Source organism: Amblyomma americanum, chromosome 7, assembly GCF_052857255.1.
Source record: "Amblyomma americanum isolate KBUSLIRL-KWMA chromosome 7, ASM5285725v1, whole genome shotgun sequence".
In the NCBI taxonomy this organism is placed as follows: domain Eukaryota; kingdom Metazoa; phylum Arthropoda; class Arachnida; order Ixodida; family Ixodidae; genus Amblyomma; species Amblyomma americanum.
Genome location: NC_135503.1, coordinates 133,077,069 through 133,086,595, shown reverse-complemented (window position 1 = coordinate 133,086,595; position 9,527 = coordinate 133,077,069). Strand labels below are relative to the sequence as shown.

Below are 9,527 nucleotides of genomic sequence, written 5' to 3'. Positions count from 1 at the left end.
GGACACTCTGGCCAAAAATGTAGAGAGAAAAGAACAGGTGACAGAGGAAATGCAGGGGGGGGGGATGTGGTTATTCTGGAACCTCACCAACGAAAAAAGGATTCCAGGCTGGCCCTCGGACACTCTCCCCAAATATGTAGAGAGAAAAGAACAGGCCACTGAGGAAATGCCTGGGGGTGGGGGCAGGAGGGGGATATGGTTACTCTGGAACCTCACCAACGAAAAAAGGATTAGGATTACACGCTGGCCCTGGGACACTCTGGCCAAAAATGTAGAGAGAAAATAACAGGTGACAGAGGAAATGCAGGGTGGGGGGATGTGGTTATTCTCGAACCTCACCAACGAAAAAAGGATTCCAGGCTGGCCCTCGGACACTCTCCCCAAATATGTAGAGAGAAAAGAACAGGCCACTGAGGAAATGCCTGGGGGTGGGGGGCAGGAGGGGATATGGTTACTCTGGAATCTCAGCAACGAAAAAAGGATTAGGATTACACGTTGGCCCTGGGACACTCTGGCCAAAAATGTAGAGAAAAGAACAGGTGACAGAGGAAATGCAGGGTGGGGGGGTGCGGTTATTCTGGAACCTCACCAACGAAAAAAAGATTCCAGGCTGGCCCTCGGACACTCTCCCCAAATATGTAGAGAGAAAACAACAGGCCACTGAGGAAATGCCTGGGGGTGGGGGGCAGGAGGGGGATATGGTTACTCTGGAACCTCAGCAACGAAAAAAGGATTAGTATTACACGCTGGCCCTGGGACACTCTGGCCAAAAATGTAGAGAGAAAAGAACAGGTGACAGAGGAAATGCAGGGTGGGGGGGATGTGGTTATTCTCGAACCTCACCAACGAAAAAAGGATTCCAGGCTGGCCCTCGGACACTCTCCCCAAATATGTAGAGAGAAAAGAACAGGCCACTGAAGAAATGCCTGGGGGGAGGGGCAGGAGGGGGATATGGTTACTCTGGAATCTCAGCAACGAAAAAAGGATTAGGATTACACGCTGGCCCTAGGACACTCTGGCCAAAAATGTAGAGAGAAAAGAACAGGTGACAGAGGAAATGCAGGGTGGGGGGGGATGTGGTTATTTCGGAACCTCACCAACGCAAAAAGGATTCCAGGCTGGCCCTCGGACACTCTCCCCAAATATGTAGAGAGAAAAGAACAGGCCACTGAGGAAATGCCTGGGGGTGGGGGGCAGGAGGGGGATATGGTTACTCTGGAACCTCAGCAACGAAAAAAGGATTAGGATTACACGCTGGCCCTGGGACACTCTGGCCAAAAATGTAGAGAGAAAAGAACAGGTGACAGAGGAAATGCAGGGGGGGGGGGATGTGGTTATTCTGGAACCTCACCAACGAAAAAAGGATTCCAGGCTGGCCCTCGGACACTCTCCCCAAATATGTAGAGAGAAAAGAACAGGCCACTTAGGAAATGCCTGGGGGTGGGGGGCAGGAGGGGGATATGGTTACTCTGGAACCTCAGCAACGAAGAAAGGATTAGGATTACACGCTGGCCCTGGGGCACTCTGGCCAAAAATGTAGAGAGAAAAGAACAGGTGACAGAGGAAATGCAGGGTGGGGGGGATGTGGTTATTCTGGAACCTCACCAACGAAAAAAGGATTCCAGGCTGGCCCTCGGACACTCTCCCCAAATAAGTAGAGAGAAAAGAACAGGCCGCTGAGGAAATGCCTGGGGGTGGGGGCAGGAGGGGGATATGGTTACTCTGGAACCTCACCAACGAAAAAAGGATTAGGATTACACGCTGGCCCTGGGACACTCTGGCCAAAAATGTAGAGAGAAAATAACAGGTGACAGAGGAAATGCAGGGTGGGGGATGTGGTTATTCTCGAACCTCACCAACGAAAAAAGGATTCCAGGCTGGCCCTCGGACACTCTCCCCAAATATGTAGAAAGAAAAGAAAAGGCCACTGAGGAAATGCCTGGGGGGGGGGGGCAGGAGGGGGATATGGTTACTCTGGAATCTCAGCAACGAAAAAAGGATTAGGATTACACGCTGGCCCTAGGACACTCTGGCCAAAAATGTAGAGAGAAAAGAACAGGTGACAGAGGAAATGCAGGGTGGGGGGATGTGGTTATTCTGGAACCTCACCAACGAAAAAAGGATTCCAGGCAGGCCCTCGGACACTCTCCCCAAATATGTAGAGAGAAAAGAACAGGCCACTGAGGAAATGCCTGGGGGTGGGGGACAGGAGGGGGATATGGTTAGTCTGGAATCTCAGCAACGAGAAAAGGATTAGGATTACACGCTGGCCCTGGGACACTCTGGCCAAAAATGTAGAGAGAAAATGTAACAGAGGAAATGCAGGATGGGGGGATGTGGTTATTCTGGAACCTCACCAACGAAAAAAGGATTCCAGGCTGGCCCTCGGACACTCTCCCCAAATATGTAGATAGAAAAAAAAGTGGCAAAGGGAATGCGGGGGGGGGGGCAGGGTGAGAGGTAGTGGATATGGTTACACCGGAACCTCACCAACTAAAAAAGGATTACACGCTGCACAGGGAAGCTCCTCCCCTGTGGACGACATGTACGCGGAAAGACGGCTGAGGCGGTCCAAGCAAGGCCGCCGCTGCATGCAAGCTTCGGATGTTCATGTGGAAGACGTCGAATCTCGGCTTGTGGGCAAGTGAAATGGGCTCTTGAAATGTTTTCATTAATTTTGCTAGCGCAATTGTCTGATTACATGCTCCTGTTTCAGTAATTATTCCGCACTTGTACCTGAAGAGCACGAGGAATCACCTGAACCAGCTTCTAGAATGAACCTCGTTTCTACTAATGTCCTGCGCATGCGCATAGCCTCATAGCCATCAGTGATCCGCCGCGGTGGCTCAGTGGTTAGGGCGCTCGACTACTGATCCGGTGTTCCCGGGTTCGAACCCCGACCGCGGCGGCTGCGTTTTTATGGAGGAAAACGCTAAGGCGCCCGTGTGCTGTGCGATGTCAGTGCACGTTAAAGATCCCCAGGTGGTCGAAAATATTCTGGAACCCTCCACTACGGCACCTCTTTCTTCCTTTCTTCTCTCCCTCCCTCCTTTATCCGTTCCCTTAAAGCGCGGTTCAGGTGTCCACCGAAATATGAGACAGATACTGCGAAATTTCCTTTCTCCCCAAACCAATTATTATTATTATCTGCAGGGCATACTCTGTAAAATGTATAATAAGATTACTGCGCTAATGGTTTTCCGCGAATGACGTTGTCTCAACTAAAGATGCGATGGACTGCAGGGCGCGTGGATCCCGCATCCACCCTGCCTCAAGCGAGAACATTCAGTCGGGTTCTCAGGTGCCATATGCGCTTGCGACTAGTTGCACTACACGAAAGAAAAGTCAATTCAGTCAGTTCCTTTTGCGTACACGTACACACTCGATCTTTTCCAAAACACTCGATTGCCCACATCCTCAAAAATATTCGTACTCATCACGTGCGTCGAATGTGTTCATGGATTCTGGCGGGCACTTTCATTGTCAATGTCATTATTGGTATTTAGATGCAAAACCGTCGCGAGGAGTAGCGATTTAGCAGCGCCCTTTAATCTATGCACACCCACAGTGAGAACAGCAAAACTCAGGGCCATGGAAGCTACCCGTGAAAATTAAAATTGACCAAGGAGCCGACAAAGATCCGGAGGGCTCAACATTGCATCTCTGCGAGGTCAGGGCTGCACCAGTCAGGCTACGTTACGAGAAGGGACCGGAATAAAGGCCACTAGAAATTAAGCCGCGAGGAAAAAAATATGGAGGAGGCTTAAGCTTCGTCTTTGAGTGAGACGCGACAGCGTGTCACAGCATTGACGAGGAGTACACGGAACTCCATCGCCCGTACCGCGCGACGCGTGGGCCGTCGGACAATATAAGAAAGGACGCCTGTCTCAGGTATCTCGGCAGACATGGAACCGAGCCGTAAGGGAAGGAAAATTAAATAAACAATTGCTTTTAAGGAAAGGAAATGTCGCGTGTCTCACATTTCTCGCTGGACACCCGGAACGCGTCGTAAGGTGTTACGTTTCGCCTACGACGCGCGGTATAGCCGGCGCGGATGCAACGGACGCCGGGGCTTCGTTCAAAGTGGCGGTCATTTTGGGCCCGTTCAGTGCTGCCGTAACGCCTCCCGCCAAGCGCGTCCACGCAAGTTTCAATGCCACGTGTCTTCGTGTGTGCGTGTGTGTGTGTGTGTACATGTTGGTGCCCACGCTTGTCAAAGCGCGGCAGCCGGGGAGAGGAGCTCCCCAACTGGGAGGCGAGGAGGTCTGACCGGCGCCGGCCCGGCGGACGCGCACGTCACGTCTGAACATGTCCAAGCGTCGCCGTATCGGGCGCCTCATCCCAAGCCGTTCCTTCTTGCCCTCGACTCCGAGGGTATAAAAGGCAGCTGCCCCGGACGCCAAAGAGGGACTTCGATTTCTTCCTTCGAGTAACGTGGTCGCCCTGACCGGCTGCTCTTTTGCGATGCCAGAATAAACAAGTTGTTCTGTTGCCAGTCGACTCATCTTTTGCCGGGACCTTCGGATGTTTCCAGCTTTGCCCCAGGCCGCCAGGCCAACGCTACCCTTGGGGCTTGCAACCCATTTGCAACAACTGGTTGCCAGCGGTGGGATCCCGACAACAGAGGCCAGCAGCGAAGATATGCGGTCAACTGTATGCTGAGCAGCACAAAGACCATCCGGGAGCAGTGCAAAGAGCCCTGTGTGATGACTGGTTGCCTGCAGCGGAACGACTGCGCTGAATTCTTGGCTGCGAGGTTTGGTGAGTGCGGGACTTTCTTCTTCTGAGTTTTGCCAGGCTTTTGTTAGTGTCAGAAACAGAGCTGGTAATTGTGTTGTCGTTGCTGCCGGGTTAGTTTGCGGCAAGACAATAGTAGGCAGTAGAGAAAGCAGCATTCGGAGCAGCCATGGATTTGAAGTCGTTGCGCAAACCGAAATTGCTGGAGCTTGCAAGAGAGTTGGGTCTGGATGTCTCAGACAAACTCAGAAAACCAGAACTGCTAAGGGCTATTCTTGAGTTGGAGGCTGAGGATGACGAGCTGTCGGAATGCCTTGAGACCATTGAGGAGAGGGAGCAAAAAGAGGAGCGCGAACGTAAAGAGCAAAAAGAGAAAGACGAGCGCGAACGTAAAGAGCAAAAAGAGAAAGACGAGCGCGAACGTAAAGAACAAAAAGATAAAGAGAAAGAAGAGCGCGACCGTCAACACGCTTTGGAAATCAAGCGTCTCGAGGTAGAGATGGAACGCGCTCGTAATGGAAGTCAGGCACACGGTGCAGGAGAACGGGTATCGTTCAAAATGACTGACCTGATGCGGCCGTTTAAGCTTGGAGAGGACATTGGTTTGTTCCTGGTTAACTTTGAGCGAACGTGCGAGAAGCAGGGGTTCTCTCGGGAAACGTGGCCACAGCGCTTGCTCACTTTGTTACCCGGCGAGGCGGCCGACGTAGTCGCTCGCTTGAAGAGAGAGGAGGCAGAGGATTTCGACCAAGTGAAATCGAGTCTGCTAAAAAAGTACAGGCTGTCAGCGGAGGCGTTCCGTCGGAAGTTTCGGGAAAATGAAAAAGGCAGAAGTGAGTCATATACAGAGTTTGCCTACAGGCTTATGTCAAACATGCAGGAGTGGCTCAAAGAAGAGAAAGCGTTTGGTGACCACGAGAAAATTCTGCAGTGTTTCGGGCTAGAACAGTTTTATAGTCGGTTACCTGAGAACGTGCGGTACTGGGTCTTGGATAGGCCAGACGTTAGTACAGTGGCTAAAGCCGCCGAGCTAGCCGAGGAGTTTGTGACGCGTCGGGCTCGCGGAGCTAAGGACGGTCAAAAGGGTGAATTTGGCTCCAAGTCTGAGAGGCCGAAGTTCACACCCATGAGAGCAAGGGGGGACACACGTAGTGCGGATGCGAGTGAAAGCAGTCCGACCGAACGTAAGGAGACGGCGGCAGCCGAAGCCGAACGCAGAAAGCGGTTCGAGACGAGGCAAGCGCGCGTGTGTTATACATGCCAGAAGCCGGGTCACTTTTCGGCGCAGTGTCCAGAAACAAAAACAAAAGTCGTGTTTTTGTCATTATGCAGCACTGACGAGAACATGAAGCTTCTCGAGCCTTACATGCGAGACTTCCTCGTGAACGGGAAAGAGTGCCGAGTGCTTCGTGATTCCGCAGCTACAATGGATGTAGTTCACCCCTCTTACGTAGAACCCGATATGTTCACGGGTGAGTGCACATTGATCAAGCAAGCCGTGGAAGCTCACAGCGTGTGTCTGCCCGTAGCAAAAGTGCTTATTGAAGGACCTTTCGGAGCAATTGAGGCGGAGGCCGCAGTGTCATCTATGCTGCCCCCCCAGTACCCGTACCTATTTTCGAACAGGTCCGATCACCTCCTGCGCGAGAAGGGGCTTTTGTTTGGTGAGGCTAGCGTTCAGGCCTTAACCAGATTGAGAGTTCGGGAGCTCGCTGCAAAGGCGGTAGTTGCGGGGCCGACGTTGTCGAACAATGAGAAAGGGTCGGAGGCGCAGCAAGCTGATACTCAGAGCACGTCCGAACTGGATAAAATTGAGCCTGTAGCGTTGAAGGCACCAGGTACTGGAGAGGAAATGCCCGACACGGGAAAGTTAGAAGAGCTTCCGGTCGAGCTTCCGGGACTAGGCTCAGTGACGAACAGGGAAGACACCGATCAGGTCATTAGTGACTTAATCATTAAAGCACCGCTGTCGGCTGAGCAGAAAACCGAACTACACCAACTCTTACAAGAGTTTCAAGGTCAGTTCTCTGAGAGGCCTGGTAGGACTTCTGTCCTTACTCATGATATAGACCTTACCTCCCGAGAGCCAGTACGATCCAAGGCGTACCGGGTGTCACCCCGCCAGCGCGATATTATGGAGGCTGAGGTAAAGAAAATGCTACAGCTCGGTGTTATTGAGGCGGGTGAGAGTGATTATACCTCCCCTTTGATTTTAGTTGAGGTACCGGGCAAGGAACCTCGTCCTTGCGTCGACTACCGCAGGCTTAATTCCATCACTAAGGATCAAATTTATCCGATCCCTAACATCGAGGAGCGCCTTGAGAAAGTTAGTAGCGCTCAGTTTATTTCCACCCTAGATCTTGTCAGGGGTTATTGGCAGGTTCCACTTACAGAAGAGGCTAGTAGGTATGCGGCGTTCATTTCACCAATGGGAACATTCCGTCCTAAAGTTTTGAGTTTTGGTTTGAAGAACGCGCCATACTGCTTTTCAAGCCTCATGGACAAAGTGTTGCGGGGACAGGAAGAATTCGCTTTACCGTATTTAGACGACGTAGCGATATTCTCCGCATCCTGGTCTGAGCATATGGCACACTTGCGGGCAGTGCTAACCCGCCTGCGCGAAGCGGGCTTGACAGTCAAGGCTCCCAAGTGCCAATTAGCACAGGCCGAGGTTGTCTACCTCGGTCACGTGATTGGACAGGGTCGTCGTCGCCCCTCTGAAATAAAGGTGGCCGCTGTGCGAGACTTCCCGCAACCGCGCACGAAGACCGATATTCGGTCGTTCTTAGGTGTCGCCGCTACTATCAGAGGTACATCCCCAGGTACTCCGATATCGCGGCTCCCCTGACGGATGCTCTAAGAAAAACACAGCCCCAAACAGTCGTCTGGAGCGAGACAAAGGAAAGAGCTTTTAGCGCCCTAAAGAGCGCCCTAACAAGCCAGCCTGTGCTACGATCGCCAGACTACACAAAAGGGTTCGTTGTTCAGTGCGATGCTAGTGAGCGAGGCATGGGCGTTGTACTGTGCCAAAGGGACAATGGAGAAGTGGAACACCCCGTCCTGTATGCTAGTCGTAAGCTGACCTGTCGTGAGCAGGCGTACAGCGCCACACGAGAAAGAGTTGTGCGTGTCTCGTGTGGGCGTTCAGAAATTGTCATGCTACCTAGCCGGCTCGAGGGTTTATCATTGCGACGGATCACTGCCCTCTCCAATGGCTGCAGACCATCTCTCCCAAAATTGGCCGCCTCCTGCGCTGGAGCCTCGCTTTGCAACAATATTCCTTTGAGGTGCGTTTACAAAAAGGGGTGTCTCAACGGTAACGCCGATGGCTTAAGTCGAAGCCCCCTAACGTAGGAATCCGCCTCAAAGTTGTTTGTTAGTGATGTTTCTTCCTGAGGCAGGATTTTTAACATATTGCTTTTGTTTAGTGTTTTCAAAGGGATTATGTGCTTTCTAGTGCAATTTTCCAATTTGTGGACGCGTTCTGAGTGCTGCTTGACTACTGTAAGGAACTAGGCAGTAGTATAAAACGGGAAAGAGCCTGGCAGAGCTTAGTGAGGGTTGTCTCGTGCTTGCTGACTGAGCGGTTGCGTTTCGGCGTAGTTCTAACGCTTGCTGGGAACGAGCACAAAAATGGCAACTCTCCCGAAGTCACTTTGCAGTGTCCTGTGTGATCCTGAACCTGAGAACGAGGCCTTCTTTGTGCGCTGCGCTCAAGCAACGTCGAGGGACGACCGGTTTCGATTACGAGCATCATCGAGCGACATCCCTCTGGACAGCGGATGCAGTCCCCTGACCATCGGGATCTCCTTCTCCCGGCGGGGCGGTCTGTTACGTTTCGCCTACGACGCGCGGTATAGCCGGCGCGGATGCAACGGACGCCGGGGCTTCGTTCAAAGTGGCGGTCATTTTGGGCCCGTTCAGTGCTGCCGTAACGCCTCCCGCCAAGCGCGTCCAGGCAAGTTTCAATGCCCCGTGTCTTCGTGTGTGCGTGTGTGTGTGTGTACATGTTGGTGCCCACGCTTGTCAAAGCGCGGCAGCCGGGGAGAGGAGCTCCCCAACTGGGAGGCGAGGAGGTCTGACCGGCGCCGGCCCGGCGGACGCGCACGTCACGTCTGAACATGTCCAAGCGTCGCCGTATCGGGCGCCTCATCCCAAGCCGTTCCTTCTTGCCCTCGACTCCGAGGGTATAAAAGGCAGCTGCCCCGGACGCCAAAGAGGGACTTCGATTTCTTCCTTCGAGTAACGTGGTCGCCCTGACCGGCTGCTCTTTTGCGATGCCAGAATAAACAAGTTGTTCTGTTGCCAGTCGACTCATCTTTTGCCGGGACCTTCGGATGTTTCCAGCTTTGCCCCAGGCCGCCAGGCCAACGCTACCCTTGGGGCTTGCAACCCATTTGCAACAAAGGGAACGAAAAATCTCTCAATCAATCAATCAATCAATCAATACTTAACGCTACCGCATTAAAATCACTTCCCTTACGGCGCGGCTCAGGTGCCCACCGAGATGCGCCATTTTTCGCTCACGGCCAAAGATGCCGACGCCGAAGACACCGGCTTTTCTGAGACACGAGCACCTTAACGCTGTCGCGTGAAAATGAGAAATGAGAAGGACCCGTATGCTAACAGGCACAGCAAACTTCTTTTTGAGTGAATATGAGTGTGAGAATGCGAGTGTAAGCGGATACGAATATATGCCACTTTGATTGAGCCGAGCTACCATGATTGGATGAGAGGAAATTGATAACTACTTACGTGAAAAAGGAGGTGACACAGTCCTCGGGGGTGAT

The 9,527-nt window shown here is 52.5% G+C and overlaps 1 non-coding gene across 1 annotated transcript; it reads left to right on the top strand.

The window, feature by feature from the left end:
- Positions 1 to 2,835: 2,835 nt before the first annotated feature.
- TRNAS-ACU (transfer RNA serine (anticodon ACU)) lies at positions 2,836 to 2,908 on the top strand. The gene has a single exon. It is a non-coding gene; the product is annotated as a tRNA-Ser (tRNA).
- The last annotated feature ends 6,619 nt before the right edge of the window (positions 2,909 to 9,527 follow it).